Source organism: Lepidochelys kempii, chromosome 10 (assembly GCF_965140285.1).
Source record: "Lepidochelys kempii isolate rLepKem1 chromosome 10, rLepKem1.hap1, whole genome shotgun sequence".
Lineage (NCBI taxonomy): Eukaryota > Metazoa > Chordata > Testudines > Cheloniidae > Lepidochelys > Lepidochelys kempii.
Window position 1 is genome coordinate 70215596 of NC_136389.1, and position 14324 is coordinate 70229919.

At 44.4% G+C, this 14324-nt stretch overlaps 1 long non-coding RNA gene across 1 annotated transcript in view; it reads right to left on the minus strand.

Annotated features, from left to right (window-relative positions):
- Positions 1–14324, minus strand: part of LOC140895033 (uncharacterized) — a 67124-nt gene that overhangs the window by 43617 nt on the left and 9183 nt on the right. The window contains exon 2 of the long non-coding RNA XR_012154046.2: positions 11969–12273. This is a non-coding gene — a long non-coding RNA (uncharacterized LOC140895033). The remainder of the gene's footprint in view (positions 1–11968; positions 12274–14324) is intronic.

Here is a 14324-nt window from a genome sequence, read left to right on the forward strand (position 1 = left end):
ACCTCATGCAAATGTTTTTGGATACCGGTCCCTAGTTGAAACACATGCAGCCATGTACAAGACAGCAAGACACTATCATTTTCACTAATAAGGAAATAAAGCAAAGTGGATCTGTGTAGCCAGAGCCCAGAAAGCAACACTGTCTCTTTAATTTTCTCTCTGGCTAGCTCATCCTTTGCACGAATCCTTTCCTCCCCATGGCTTCTTCCAGCCTGGTGGGCAAAGTGGAAAAACATCATTAGGGAGGAAAAATAATTTAGTTTGTTAATCAGTATCCAATGGTGGGAAACTAGAGGCAGAGAGCAGGGCTGGCAGTTGGAGCTCAGGAAAGGCCAGCACAAAGCCACCATTCATGACGTGCGGGGCTGGGGTTCTCATTGAATTAAACAGACACAAAGAGCAGAGGCATTTCATGCTCTCTCCACAAGAATTATCATATCTTCCTGGCACTAAGAAACCTTCAGCATGAGAGAGAGAGAGAGAGAATCAGGCAGGCTGGATAGAAAGATGGTCCAAGGTACAAAATACTTTGTTCTAGGGTTGGATTTATGGATGGGGTGCAGCAGAGGGCTTTGCTGGGGGTGACTGGCCTTTGTGCACCGGATTTAATAAGACTCAGCTAATGTGAAACAGGGGGCCCAGTGTACCACGTAGCAGGGAAACCCCGCTCTGAAAACAAACAGCATAACTTTGCATTTCACAGCTGTGGAAGGGTTCTGAGGCCAGTGCAAAATGTGTCCTCTCTGTGTGTACACCTGCACACATGTCCACATGTGTGTTTTGGGGGAAGAAAAGGGAGGGTGCAGAAAAAAGACGAGGCAACATAGTTCAGTCATGAAAGTTAATCAGCTAATGTGCAAACCCCGGCTGCCTCTGCCTGCTGCCCTGCAAGTGTCCCAACCAAGCTACACTGTCTATGGACTGGAACTGCAAATAGCAGGAGCAAATTAAGACAGGCTCCTTGGGATCCAGGCCTGGCAATGTGAAGGGGCATGGCACAGCAGTGAGAAACCAAGAGTCCATGCATAAGGCATGAGAAGGTAAGATCAAAGATATGGGTCAGGGAGGAGTCCAGGGTACAGGCTATGAGGAAGTCTCTATCCAGAAGTGTGCAGGGAAGGGGTGTATATTTATTGCAAGCCCAGATGTTTTGCTGGGTCTCAGCCCTGTCTAGTTTTAATCAGCTTCCAGTGGGCAGTGACAGACATACAGAGAACCAGGAAGCCTACACTTTTTTACACAGTAAGCTCTCTGGGGCAGGAGCTGTCATTCCCCAGATGTTTGCACAGCACCTTGCAGGGTAGAGGCCTGACCTAGTTGGCCTCTAGGTGCTATCAGAATAAGAATGTTCAATAACCGTTCAGTAACTGAGAACCATGGTCTGGGCAGGTGTCTTCCTCATGCCAACACTGTCCACACCACACTGAGCCCTCACTCCCACGCCCTGCTTATAAAACAATACCACAGCATCAGTGTTACTGCGGGGTTGCTACTGCAGAACACAGCAGTGTTTGATGCAAGAGGGTTATACCCTCTCCACTGCAGGCTGCAAGAAGCTCCTGGGTCTCAAATACCTTTGCTCCAGGGATAACTGCTCTCTGGAAGACCCTCAAACAATGTGATGCTGGGGGCCATATAAGCATCTAGAAAACAGACACGAAGGGGAACGAGCAAAAGGAGGAAACAAGCAGGTGCATTGGTGTCTCTGGAACCATTCAATCTAGACGTGCCCTGTTGACCAGAAATGAATGTTTGCTAACATTGATCATGGATAGGAGACTGTCTCTGCCCTTATAAGGTACCTATCACCATGGTATCTGATCTTGCTATAGTACCCAGCAGAGGGAGGTCACTTTTGCTATGGGTGGCCTTGTGAGACATAGGATCAGTACAGAAATTACTGAGAGTGTGAAGATGGTGAGAAGAGAGAAGTGATACCTGAAGAACACTGTATGAACCCAACGGGAGGGGAGGAATGACTTGGGAAATAAATGATGCCTTTACTTATTCACTAATGGATTTACCTGTGTGAAGAGAAACATACTGAAAACAAAGGGAGCTGGGTTGGAGATCTTGGTGCACATGTAGGTAAAAGTTGAAAAGGAAGCACTAATTAGCGCTAGGTCCATCATGTTCCATTAATAGCTTGTCACTGTTTCCTTGATGTTGCCGAAGGCAGAAAAGTTGGTATGTGTGATGCTTACCTGTCTCTATCTCATTAACAGAAGGCTGGGTGAGAACAGACGTTTTTTTGCCTGCATCACAGATAGAGACAGGTTCCTTTTGCTCAGTCTAATTATTGGATCGACTTTTGTGGAGGTAAAGAGGGGGGAGATATTTAAAACATGCACAACATGTATACACATACACAATGGACACACAAACATTCTGTACACACACACACCATGAGACACTGATGTCAGGGTTTAGAAATCCCTTGGGGGAAAATATGGTTTCAACAGACCACAGATATTTTTATCCACACCAAATACACTGCAGGCCATAGAAAACTCTTTTGGATCAGAAAAGCACATGCAACAGGGGCCAGAATTGAGGGGTGGGGGAGAAGGTAAAAAAATTGTATTGTCCAATGAGTAACAGAAATATCAGCTACTTCCCTTCACATTAACACAAACAAAAACTAACTAAATAAAAAAAATTGCTCAACCAGAGTCCAGTTGGGGATAATCTGATTATCGGTTCACTGACATCAGAACCCAAAGTATGGAACTTCCCCGTAAAGAAAGAAAGAAAAAAGCCATTCCAAGCACAGATAAATCTGCATTGTGTCTTATCATTTCCAAAAAAAAAAAAGATATGGGCAATTCTTCCAGCAGTTAAAAAAGATTAGATCTCCTGTTTAATATACAAAGGCCTCCCTTCTCCTCTCAACACGTGGAACAGCCTCCATTAGTGACAGTGGAAAGAACAAGCATGCAAATCAAGGAAAGAATGCAAGGGCAGCAAATATTTGTGAGTGTGCAATGAGTATCTGTATGGCATGATTAGAGGTGAGTGTGTGTGTGTGGGCTGTGCATGCACACAGCACATGCATCCCCATGGGCATCTATTTCTTCATGAGTGTGCGCAGTCAATAAACAAGCTGAAGATTCCTCAAGATAAGAAGCCAAAATGTCCATCTGAAACAAGAACTGTGCAGAACTGAAGGCAAAGAAAACAATAAGCTTATTTCTCTGGGAACAAAGAAATTTCCCCTTCAGCATGCCTATGACTTCTTGCTTTTTGGCTAAGATCAAGTGTAGCATCAGTTTAAATTCGGGATATTTACTGAGGGGCAACCTATCCTAAATCTCAATTACTGAGGGACAATCTATACTCATTGCTATATTTGCTTTCCACAACCTACTCCTAGTATAACCTTTTCTGAGTGATGTACCCGGAAAATTTGGATGTTAATATTTTAACTGTATCGCTGAATTTACTAACTTTAATTTGGGATATTGCAGATTATGTACTATATGCATTTTATGAATTTTTAACCAAACTTTGTACTTTTGGACAATGTAAGCATTATACCCAGATGTATAGATACTCTTTCCTTAACACATGTATAAGATAGTTTTAACATTAGCTTTAATAACAAAAATTTAAATCTGTTCTTATCATTTTATTCTCCCCATCTGGACAATTGCTGGTTTGTATTTTTTTCTCTTCTTTTGTTATTCTTTTTTGGTGTACATGAACCAATATGTCTTGGGTATTTGTAATATGCATTCAACAATTTATGTGTTTTATAATTTTAAATATTTTCTAATACAAGTTTTAATCAATTTACTCTTCCCATCCATCCAAGGAAACACATTCAATAATCTAGTAAGTCATTTTCTACCTCTAGCTTCTATGTTCCTATATTTGCTACTACCTGACAATGTAGATTATATTCCATGCAAAAATACTGCATTAAAAGAACATTTTTAGATTGCAAAATCAAGCACTTGCAAGCTAGGAAATGCAAGATTTAAGGCTGCCCATGCAACCTGAATTCAGCGCCTTGTATGTCCATCCTTTGCTCTGAACCAAGCTTAGAATATGTGATCATGTCATTAAAGACTGGATCATAATGCATATGCACAACAAGGCCGACATAAGATTACACAGACAATCTTAGACCTGGCATTTCCTAACTTTGAATGCTTGATTTTGCAACCTAAATAATGTATATTATATCTCTCTCTCTATATATATATATATATATTATTTCCTATATTTTTAAAAAGAAGGTTAAAACAAATTATATTTTGTGCAATTGTAACAACCCCGCTTCCCCTTACCCCCCACCCCCCCACACATCCTACATTGCGAGCAGAGTTTCAAACCTGAAACTTCAGCACAGACTTCTACCTCTTGAACTATGGGATTAACATTAGCTGACAGCAGGAGAAGGCTGATATCCTGGGGAATGTGCATGCAGAGGGGAAGAGAAATTGGCCACAGGGTCCACATGCTGAGGAGGGGTGGGGGGAAGTAGCCAGAATCTACCCTCACAGTTCCCTCACCTGCTACAACTCTTCCAGGAGCTCCCAGGCATTCCCAGTGCAATGTCTGATAATGATATAAACCCAGCTCTTTGGAATGTTTGTGGTTAGTTATTATTTTGGCAGGATGTCAGATTTTTCCTGAGGTATACAAGCAACAGAAGGGTGATTTGTAATGCTTTATAACTCAGCTAAACCTGAATGGAATTTCACGGGACAAAGGAAAGGCATTTTTCTAGCCCCGGAGCTTCCCTCTACTGAATTTCAAGGGCCTGTACAAACAATGGCAGTGTCAGAGTATCTCCAAAAAAAAACATAAAAAGAGGTTACAAGACTCTTATTATAAAAAGGTGTTAGGCAACCCACACAGAGTGGTCACTACCCGCTCTTCTACAATAAATGATACGAATAAATTTCTCTATTAGGCATTTAATGCAGTATCTAGGCTCAGTGCTAACTACACTTCTCTCCCATATTCTGAACATAAGAAAAACCTGTAATCTGTTAATTATAACAGAGATGTGGAGTGTAAAGAGACCCTGGATAAGTAATTCCTTTATTTCTCATACCCTACAGGCTGTGTTCATTTCTGTCAAGGTCTCCAAAAATGTGTCCTAAAAGGGATAGTATCAAGAAACTATGCTCCCATAAGTTGTCCATGCTTCCAGGCCATGCTTTGCAGCTCCGCAATGAAGTAACTTTTACTGATACAGGAGAGAAAAAGGTCACAGAGCTATTGGACACAATTCCATCAAAATTCAACATAGAAAAGAAAAGAAAAGAAAAGAAAAGAAAAGAAAAGAATTCAGAGTTATTGGGCCCAGTTCTGCTTTCACACCAGTTGTACAGCAGTGTAATTCTGGTCTCTCCTGATTTGCACTCGTATCTTCAAGATATCTTGTGTGGAAAAATAAATAAATAAATGAATAAATGAATAAATAAATAAAAATACAGTTGTGCTAATCAGGTAAGGCCTTTCCTCACAGCCTGTGGAGGCAGAACATCTGGGAATTAAGCTTTTAAAGGCTGTGGTCAGACACTAACTCAGCCCAAAGCAGGTGGGTTTCTGTGTCATTACTTGGGTTCACCTACTAAGCCATCTTGTTCCACTCTTCCCCACCCTGTACCCCCCACCATTCCCTTGAAGAGCCAGGATCTGGCGTGGGAAAGACATCTTTGGGCTTTTCACAAATCCAGTATCCCCTTGAACCAAAACCAATTAGCCCAGCCCAAGGTCCTGCCATTGAAGGACTGTCCCTGCTTTTCAAACCCCCGCAGTCTCAATTGCTCTAAGAAGCCTGGATGTGAATGAGCAGAGCCCACTTAAAGTGGTGCTTAAGCCAGGACCAGGGTGAAGGGAAAGAGAAAATCTCTATAGGAACAGCAATCGGGGTTTCTAAGAGACAACTGACCAAGACTGTGTTCAAATCTTTTTTTTTTCTCCCCTTGAGTTTTGAGACAGACGCCCCTAACAAAACCTGAACTAGTGAATAAACACAGCCAGCAACACCTGGAATTGTGATTCCTCTTAAAGAGATCTAGAGCCAGATCCTCAGCTGTTGTAAACTGCTCTAGCTTCATTGAAATCAGTGGCACTATGCAGATTTACACCACCACAGGATCTGGTCCATAATATTCAAATTAGGGTCACAGGCCCAGCTACAGCTAACATTGTGCTAAACAGTTTGAATAAACATTTCTGCTGCCTAGATCCTTGGACAGCAAATACTCTCAAGGTAATTTGTCTCAGAAAAGCATATAAGAGAAGACAAGGACAAGAAATACCCAAAGCTACAAACAAGCCTGTAAACAGTGACTCCATTAAGCCACATGGTGCAGAGAGAGCCAGCAAAGGCAGCCATCTTACATATTCTATACACAGCAACCACACACCTGCATGGACCTCATGGAGGTTCAGGGCAATAAAAAGGACATTTTACCGGAATTTTGTGAGGCCCCCAGAAGATGAAAATAGGGTACTGGGGCCCAGTCTCTACTCAGCTCCCATTTATGCATCTGCTGAGCTATACATACGTACCCGCACCATCACTTGGTGCAAACACGTGAGCTCACACTTTAATCATTCTCACACTCGCATGTGTGCAAGGCTTACAACCTGCAACCACAGAGGCACTGTTCCCAGGGGGATCTAGAAAGGCAAATTCTAACATGCGCACACACAAAGGTGTGTTTGCACTTGTGGAGGCCAGAGGCTGAAGATTTACCCCATTATGTCAAACAATGCCTCGTTGCTTGAGCATTTAAAACTACATTAGACAAATTACTGGAAAATGCAAGATAGAGAACACTCCTGCACTGGCCACCAACAGGTGGGTGAGTGGGACCCAACAGCCCTTTTCCCATCTCTAATGTCTATGATTTTATGGACAAAGCTAGACAAGAGAGGTAATAGTACGGAGGGCAAACTAGGTCACGTGGCATCATGAGCCCAGGAAGGGGACAAATAAAAGTAAAACAAATCCTGGGCACTGCTAACAATCTTGATTCCCATCAGCTTTCGGACCAAAGCTTACAGTGATTTCACAGAAGTGCCCAATGGTGGAATTTCACTCGCTCATAACACAATGTTAGGGCTCAGGCAGCTTGTTTAAATACGTCCAGTTATGGGTACATATAGCTTGTTTAAACAGCAGGAAGCAAACAAACAATCTCTGATCCACCCTGGGGGGGCCTCTGTGTTTTGGCTAGCCCTACAGCCTGAAGCAAGCCTTGATCTAGACTGAATGGAGGATGGAAAGGTCAGAATATCAGGAAGAAAGAAAAGAGATTGGGACCAGAGCATGGCAGTACAAGCACTCCAGCTGCGGGTGAAGGTATGAGTGATGGTTCGCTCTCCTTCCCACCCACCCCCACCATAAATTTTTTTTCCAGATCATCTTTTCTGCACGTTTTCAGCTAGTATATGCCTCCCTGCCTTTACCTGCCCACTCCAAGCACTGCCTGAAGGGCAAAGACATAGAAGCCTTGGCTAGAGCTTTATGGAAAATCTCATATCCCAATTGCCTATGCTGAATATTAAAGAAGATCCACCAGGTGTGGAAAGGAACTAAAGCATCCCACAGAGGAGAGAAAACAAAGGGATAATCTAGTAAATGCCCAGCCTATTGTCTTGTTCTGATCTATTCTTTTCAGCTTCCTATATCACTTCCATCACTGTGGTATCTGATCACTATGCCGGCATCCAACCCATATAGGACAAGGAGCACTCACAGATTTTAAAAGACTAGGACATGCCCTTCCTTGTAGGTTTTAGCCCAGATGTGCCACACAGGATCTCATTGAAGCCAACAAGAATTTGGTAAAAATAAAGAGCTGAGGACTGGACCTTGGATGGACTTTTGTGGGCCTGGGAATTCTCGCAAACACGTTGCAGCTTGCCACACTCTGTGTCCTGATCGAGGACAGATCCTACAAGATGCTGATGCAGGCATCTCATTTTAGGAAATGTCGCAAGAAGCGATGCAGTGAATACAACTGACCTACAGCTTTTGGATAAGCTGAATGGTAACCCTGTGATGGGGATGTCACTTCTGTGAATTGTGCAAACAACCAGCAACAGCTGCAGAGGGAGAGAAGAGTGAAGAGCTAGAGGACTTTGAGCATTATTTCTCTCTCCGCCAAATGGAGTGTCATTCCATCTGTGGAGAGATTTTGACAAATAGCATTGCAGAGAAAAGCCTCTCCTTTTGTTTTCTTCTGGGAAATGACAAATTAACAAAAGATTTGTAAAATATGTCCCACAAGGCATGAAAATTGGGAGCTATGTGGTGAAGTGTTTAGCCCCTTTGTCCAGATTTGCATCTCCAATTTTGCATGTGAAACTGACCACACCTATCCACTTGGGCAGGCATCCGTTTTGGGGATGCAAACAAACACTTGCATGCAAAAACCAGATAGCTGAGCATCCACCCACTTGATCAAAATGTGTACAGAATTTTCCATGTGCATCTGCCAAGCTGCCTGTACAAATGCAGAGTCCAGTTGAAAACATGGCTCCAAATATTAGATCTGGACAAAAGCCTTATGAACCTAGAAATTTTAAAAACTGGCCGGATATCAATATGAAAATACTTTATGTGCATTAGATTCTTTCTACGAGTTTCACATGTGGACACCAATTTCTGCACTCTATTTTTTATTCAGTAATGTTATAAATTTGATTTTGTGTGTGTGTTTGTCCACACACACACACACACACACACACACAGAGAGTTCATCTCTTTAAACTGCCACCTTCATCCAATTATAGAAGTTAGAGATGGAAGAGATCAGCTAGCTAATCTCCCTGGCAGTGCAGAATTGTTCCCAACAGAATACATATTCTCCAGCTCAGCTGGTAGAATAATTCTTTGTGAATAATATTTGTTGTGAATTTTGGCATTTTCAATCAAATGAATCCAGTGTTTGTTAGCAGTGCAGTTCTGTTCTCCATTGCTTTGTTCAGTCCTGTTTTAAAGCATCTCATATTATGTAGTTTCCATCAGGATCGATTTTATTATTTAAAAAAGTGCCATTGTCCATTAGCATGGACTCAGCACTGGAAAATTATTTCTTAATAATAAAATAAAAAAAGGAGGGAAACTGCTAAATTCTATTCTCCCTACCTCCACTCTCTTCCAAATTTTCTGGGATTGCATCAAGAACACGTATTTCAGATGGCTTGGAGAGAAGAAAGTTGGACTCTTAACAACACTTTTTTTGCTGTGTTTGAAATGAACGATTCATCCTGACCTTGGCCAGACTTTGTGCCACCGTTGAGTTCCATTTCTAGAAAATCCGTTTCTTTAATTCTGGCTCTGCGTGTGGGACCCAGCAAATCATGGAATTACTGCTGTAACTTCGGATTAGTAACGCTTTCTAAATGATAGTCTAATTCCAGGCCTTCATGCTTTTCAGCGTTCAAACTCACACAGCCTTTTCCCTGGGAGGCCTCCTGTGGAATTAGTGCAGGCATCTTCTTCTTCCTCTGCCCTTTTTAATTTCTCCAGTGACTTCTCATTAGAATATAAAATAATGAGAACTCCTCCAAACTTTTTTCTTGCTGTATAGTCACAGATTTACTCTAGTTCCTCCTCCCCTTATTATTAATTATTATTATTACAGGTTTTTTCACCCTCAGTTGCTAGATTGGGGCGCACGTTGCTATAGCTTGGGAAATATGTGGCTTCTGCCACAAATGTAAGGTGGAATGGAAGTTCAAAATGGCCACAACAAAAGATCTCCAGGGTTTCCCAACTCTCCCTGTCCTTTTCAGCCTGTTGATGTAAACTAAAAGCTCACACCAAGCAAAGCCCTTCTCTCTTGGGACTTTGGCATAGCATGAGTTTGCCCACACACACACACACATACGTGCATGCTCTAAAGAAGATTTGGGGTGGAAGAACTGTCAGTGAAGAGGTTGGCGCTGTCTGAGAAATAAAGAAGAGTTCTTGCTCCCAGAGTGATCTACTTACTTAATATTCAGGCCAAGAGTTTTAAATTACTAGTGTAGCCAGACACAGAAAACAATGCCTCTCCTAGAGTTAAAGCCAACACTTCTCCACACTGAACTACCCGCAGCAGAATCTGCAGAGCCCACATTGCCCAGGCAAGCAGAGCATTATATAATCAAGAAAGGTACAGGAGCTAGAGGCAAGGAGGGCAGAGAAAGGAAGTTTGAAGAACAGCAAAGGCCCCACGAAAGCTAATAAACACACTGGGCCAAATCTCCACAGTCCTTACTCAAGCCAAACTGCTATTGAAGTCAATGGGAGAGTTTGCATTGGGCAAGGAACAAAGAAAGGCCCCATGATGGGGCACCAAACCAAACACCCCAGAGAAAGAGAAGACAAGAACAGCCTGTTGCATCCTGAGCCCTAATGCGCTCCAGGGAGCTGGTAACATGCTATGCTTCCCCAAGAGCAAACAAACACACACACACACACACACACAAAAATTAAAAAAAAATCCGGCTGTAAAATTGGGAAAGGGAACAAGAAGACAAAGACTGCTCTTGTAAACCTTATTGGAGCTCTCAGTGTCAGGTGCCTTCAGAGAACTTCCAGCAGCATGGGTAAAATCTCCATAGTACTGCAGGTAAGGATGGCAAGAAGGCCATCTGGGATGAGATACCCTGCTGTGTAGGGCCTGGGATCTGGGCACAGTGGGTTGCTAATTGTTCATACCCCCCACACAGCTACATTCAAAGTACACCACGCTGGAGCTGTCCGATGAAGAACTGTGTGTGTCACAGAAACAGCCCTGTCTGGGCAGGAGGGAGGGCCCCTGTTTGCAGCTACAGCCGGCCATCGCTTTCCAGCTCTCAGGCAAGCCCCAGAGCCAGCAGGGTGCACCCGCTAGGCTGCTGGCATCGAGCTGAACCACAAGGATATTCCTGCTGCTCAGGAAAACGAATCTAACCGAAGCCTTCTCCCCTTTTAAGGAAACGCAGCACAGTACAACACTGCCCCGCCCCCAAATGGAAGCCCTTCCACTCCCTGCTGAGCACCCACAGGCACCCGGGGAAATGGGTGTAATTTTGCAGCTGGGAGCGGAGCCCCTCAGATTGGCATCCTCGCCCTTCATTCCTGCTCGCTGGTTGGGGTTGGCTTCAGCCAAGTAAGGCAAAGAAGCCGGTTTGCCTCAAATCGGCTGCCAAAATGTGCCAGAAGAGACTTAGCCGGGTGCACGGTGCTTTGTGTTACCATGGGAACGGAATGCAGATTTCCCAATTGCTTTTTTATTTGCTAGACAGTGTAATATATATTATCTTTCAACTTCTCGGGTTTGCGGTGGAGGTAAAGAATCCTTTCTGAATGTTAACCATTCAGGCGACTTGGCGAGAGAAAGTCCCAACAGTTAAAGCAGGTAGTTTGTATGCAGGCAGAGTCTCAATGTTAAGGTCTGCCCCTAGGATCCAGCCCCCTTCCTATTGAGAATACCTCCCTCTTCATTTCTGCTCCAGTTCACTCTGCACAGAGACCCCCAACTACACACAAAAGCAGCTGCCAAGGCGCATGAAAAGTGATCAAATTATCAAGAACTTGACCTCTCGGAGGGGCAAAGCTTGGGAGACTTGAATCAAACCCAGACCAAAAAAATCCGAATGCTAATGCGCGCTTCGGGGTTTGACTCGCCGAATAAATTTGATCAAGGGCCATTGTTCCAAGGAGTTGAGTCTAAGGCACCCCATCCCCTCCTCCCCTTTCGACTGTCTCACACGAGAGCCGATTTCCATCCCCTAATCCAGGAGCGAATTCCATGGCACGTTTACCAGATTGGGGCGAAACGATGCATTGGGCAGTAAAAACATTGGTTTCGCAGCTCACCTTTCCTGACCGCTTCCTGCCCCCTCTCATCCTGCTCCCTAGGCTGGGGCAATACTCCTGCCACTCAGCTGCCCGGAAGGAAAAAGGCAAAACATCCCCTAGGGCGTTTCTGAGAGCTCCACAACAGAGACTGCAGAAACTTACCTGGCTCTGGAAGGACTCCGGCGAATCCTTGGCAGAAGGTCGGAGATGATCTGGGATTAACCTTGCTCTGCTCCAAGGTCCATGGCGCGTCTGGCTCCACGTCCCTCCTTGCCCATTGGCTTCCCAGCTCCAGGAAGGGTTGGAAGTCATTTCTACTTTCGGTTATCTAGCTTTATGATGGCTTAATAACACTCATACAGCTAGATAACCAAAGACAGAAACAGCCCTCCTTCTCAAGGGCCGCCAAAGGCTGGAGAGCTCTCGGGGTGGGTAAGGACCGGGGCCCGGCTGCGGCGTTCTTCTGTCTGCCACCAGAGGAGAAGAAGGGGAGAGAGAAAGAGAGAGAGAAACCTATGAACGCAATTCATTCAATGGAAAGACAGGGGCATGCTCTGCTCTGCTCTGCAGGCTCTCGCTGGGATGGAGCTGCTGCTGCAGGGGCCCTCAGCACCTCTGGAGCCCATCCATCGCTTCGTAGAGGTGAGACACGCTAGGGGAAGTAGCTGGATTGCATGGCAGTCATGCACTGAGGGCTGAGATGCCGGACAAGGAGAGAGCTTCTCTCTCACTCACTGCTGACCAACTTCGACTCTTTTCTAATGTTAATCACCCCTCTGGGAAGTGACATCACCACGGGCAGAGCCAATGAGAGGCCTTGCATTCAAATCAGAGCTCCTTCCCGCTCTTTTTTCCCTCCCAACAATTAAACCCCAACAATATTTCAGCTAAACTTTTTTAAACTGCAAGTTCTCAGCCACATCAACAAACCTTTCCACCCTTCCCACCAAAGAGATGCTCAGCGTCTAGACCAGTGCATCCGTTCCGGACTGGGAGGTTAGGTCCCTCTCAAGGAAGTGGGGAAAGTCGTAGGAGAAACTACAAGTAATATCCCTGCACCAGTTTGGCACAGGGAATGGGGAAAGTTCAGGGCATTCCCCACCTCCCTAGCTATGGCCTGGATTTGGCCAGCCTTGTCTAGTAATGTATATCATTGTGATGAGGGTGGCGGGTGGGACTGGAAGGTAGCGGAAATTTAGTGCGAAGATCTCAACGTGACCTGTCCATTTGTCTTTGCTGGAGGGAGCCCTTGCAAAGCCCGGTACAAGGGGAAAACAGCGACTGGTTCAGGTGGACTAGAATGGGTTGTGGCTATAAGGTTGTTTTTTTTTTAGTTTGGGATCTAATCAAGTCATTCTTTTCCAATCTTGCCATTTCACCCAGAGCGCCGATTTATGTAGTGTGAAGGCGGGGGTGTTACTGGCCACGGAACATTTTCAGTGGGGGGGAAATAACATCACCCACGCGTATCCTGCGAGGCACCCAACACACTCACACGTGCACGCGCTCCCTTCCCCCCCCCCCAAAAAAGAACGGGCAATCGGACGGAGGAACTTAGCTTCACGAGCCCCACCGCCCAGTGTGAATCGCATCCCAGGACTAACTGGGACTCTGCTACACCACTTCTAATAGAACTATCATCCGACATGGAAAATGACTCTAAAGCGACGTCTTTACCAACATGCAATTCCCTTTCTTCTCTGCTACTTCACATCCTCATCTCTCTGCGTTCCGAACACGGGCTTTTAACGCGGCATGTATGTAGCGGCATGTAATGCACATGTGAGGAATACACGAGGTAAATGTGATTATCTTGGGTCATCTGACCTAAACGCAACATCAACAACAAATACGTAATCTCCCTCCATTTCTAGCGAGTGCTTCCTTAGATCTGATGGGGAGGGGAAATGTGACCTTCTGCAAAACAGAGAATATGTAAAATGCGCAGATTAGAGAGATAAAAGGGACCGGCTAAGCACAAACATCCAGATTCCCTGCAATTCTAGGCTGATAGTTTCATTCTCTCTCTCTCTCTCTCTCTCTCTCTCTCTCTCTCTCTCTCTCTCTCTCTCTCTCTCTCTCTCTCTCTCCCAACGCTTCAGAAATTAACTGGAAACTCAATCAGGTTAAAAGCTAAAAGATCAACTCTATCAGCTCATATTTAGAGACAACTGTATAAAACCCTGGAATAATGAAAGCTCCGCGCTGGGTTTTGGCACTTCCCCAATGAATGAATTCGGTGTCTTTAAGCACGCGTTTTACAATACGCCAGTTATTTCTCTCTTTCTTGTGCAATAGTCAATCAGATTTTCCCTCGTTCAAATTTCTAAAGGGAGCACATTTCTATTACCTGTTAATTCAGTCCGTATACAGCTATGTATTTTAAAGCCGTCTTTGTTTATTCTCCCGTCTCTGGGCTCCTTCGCACAGCCCCGAAGAGACCAAATGTTTTTAATCTTCCTGAGCAATGAAATCTGCATCAACCCAAACCCCTCACATGTTTTCTTTTCATATTTCT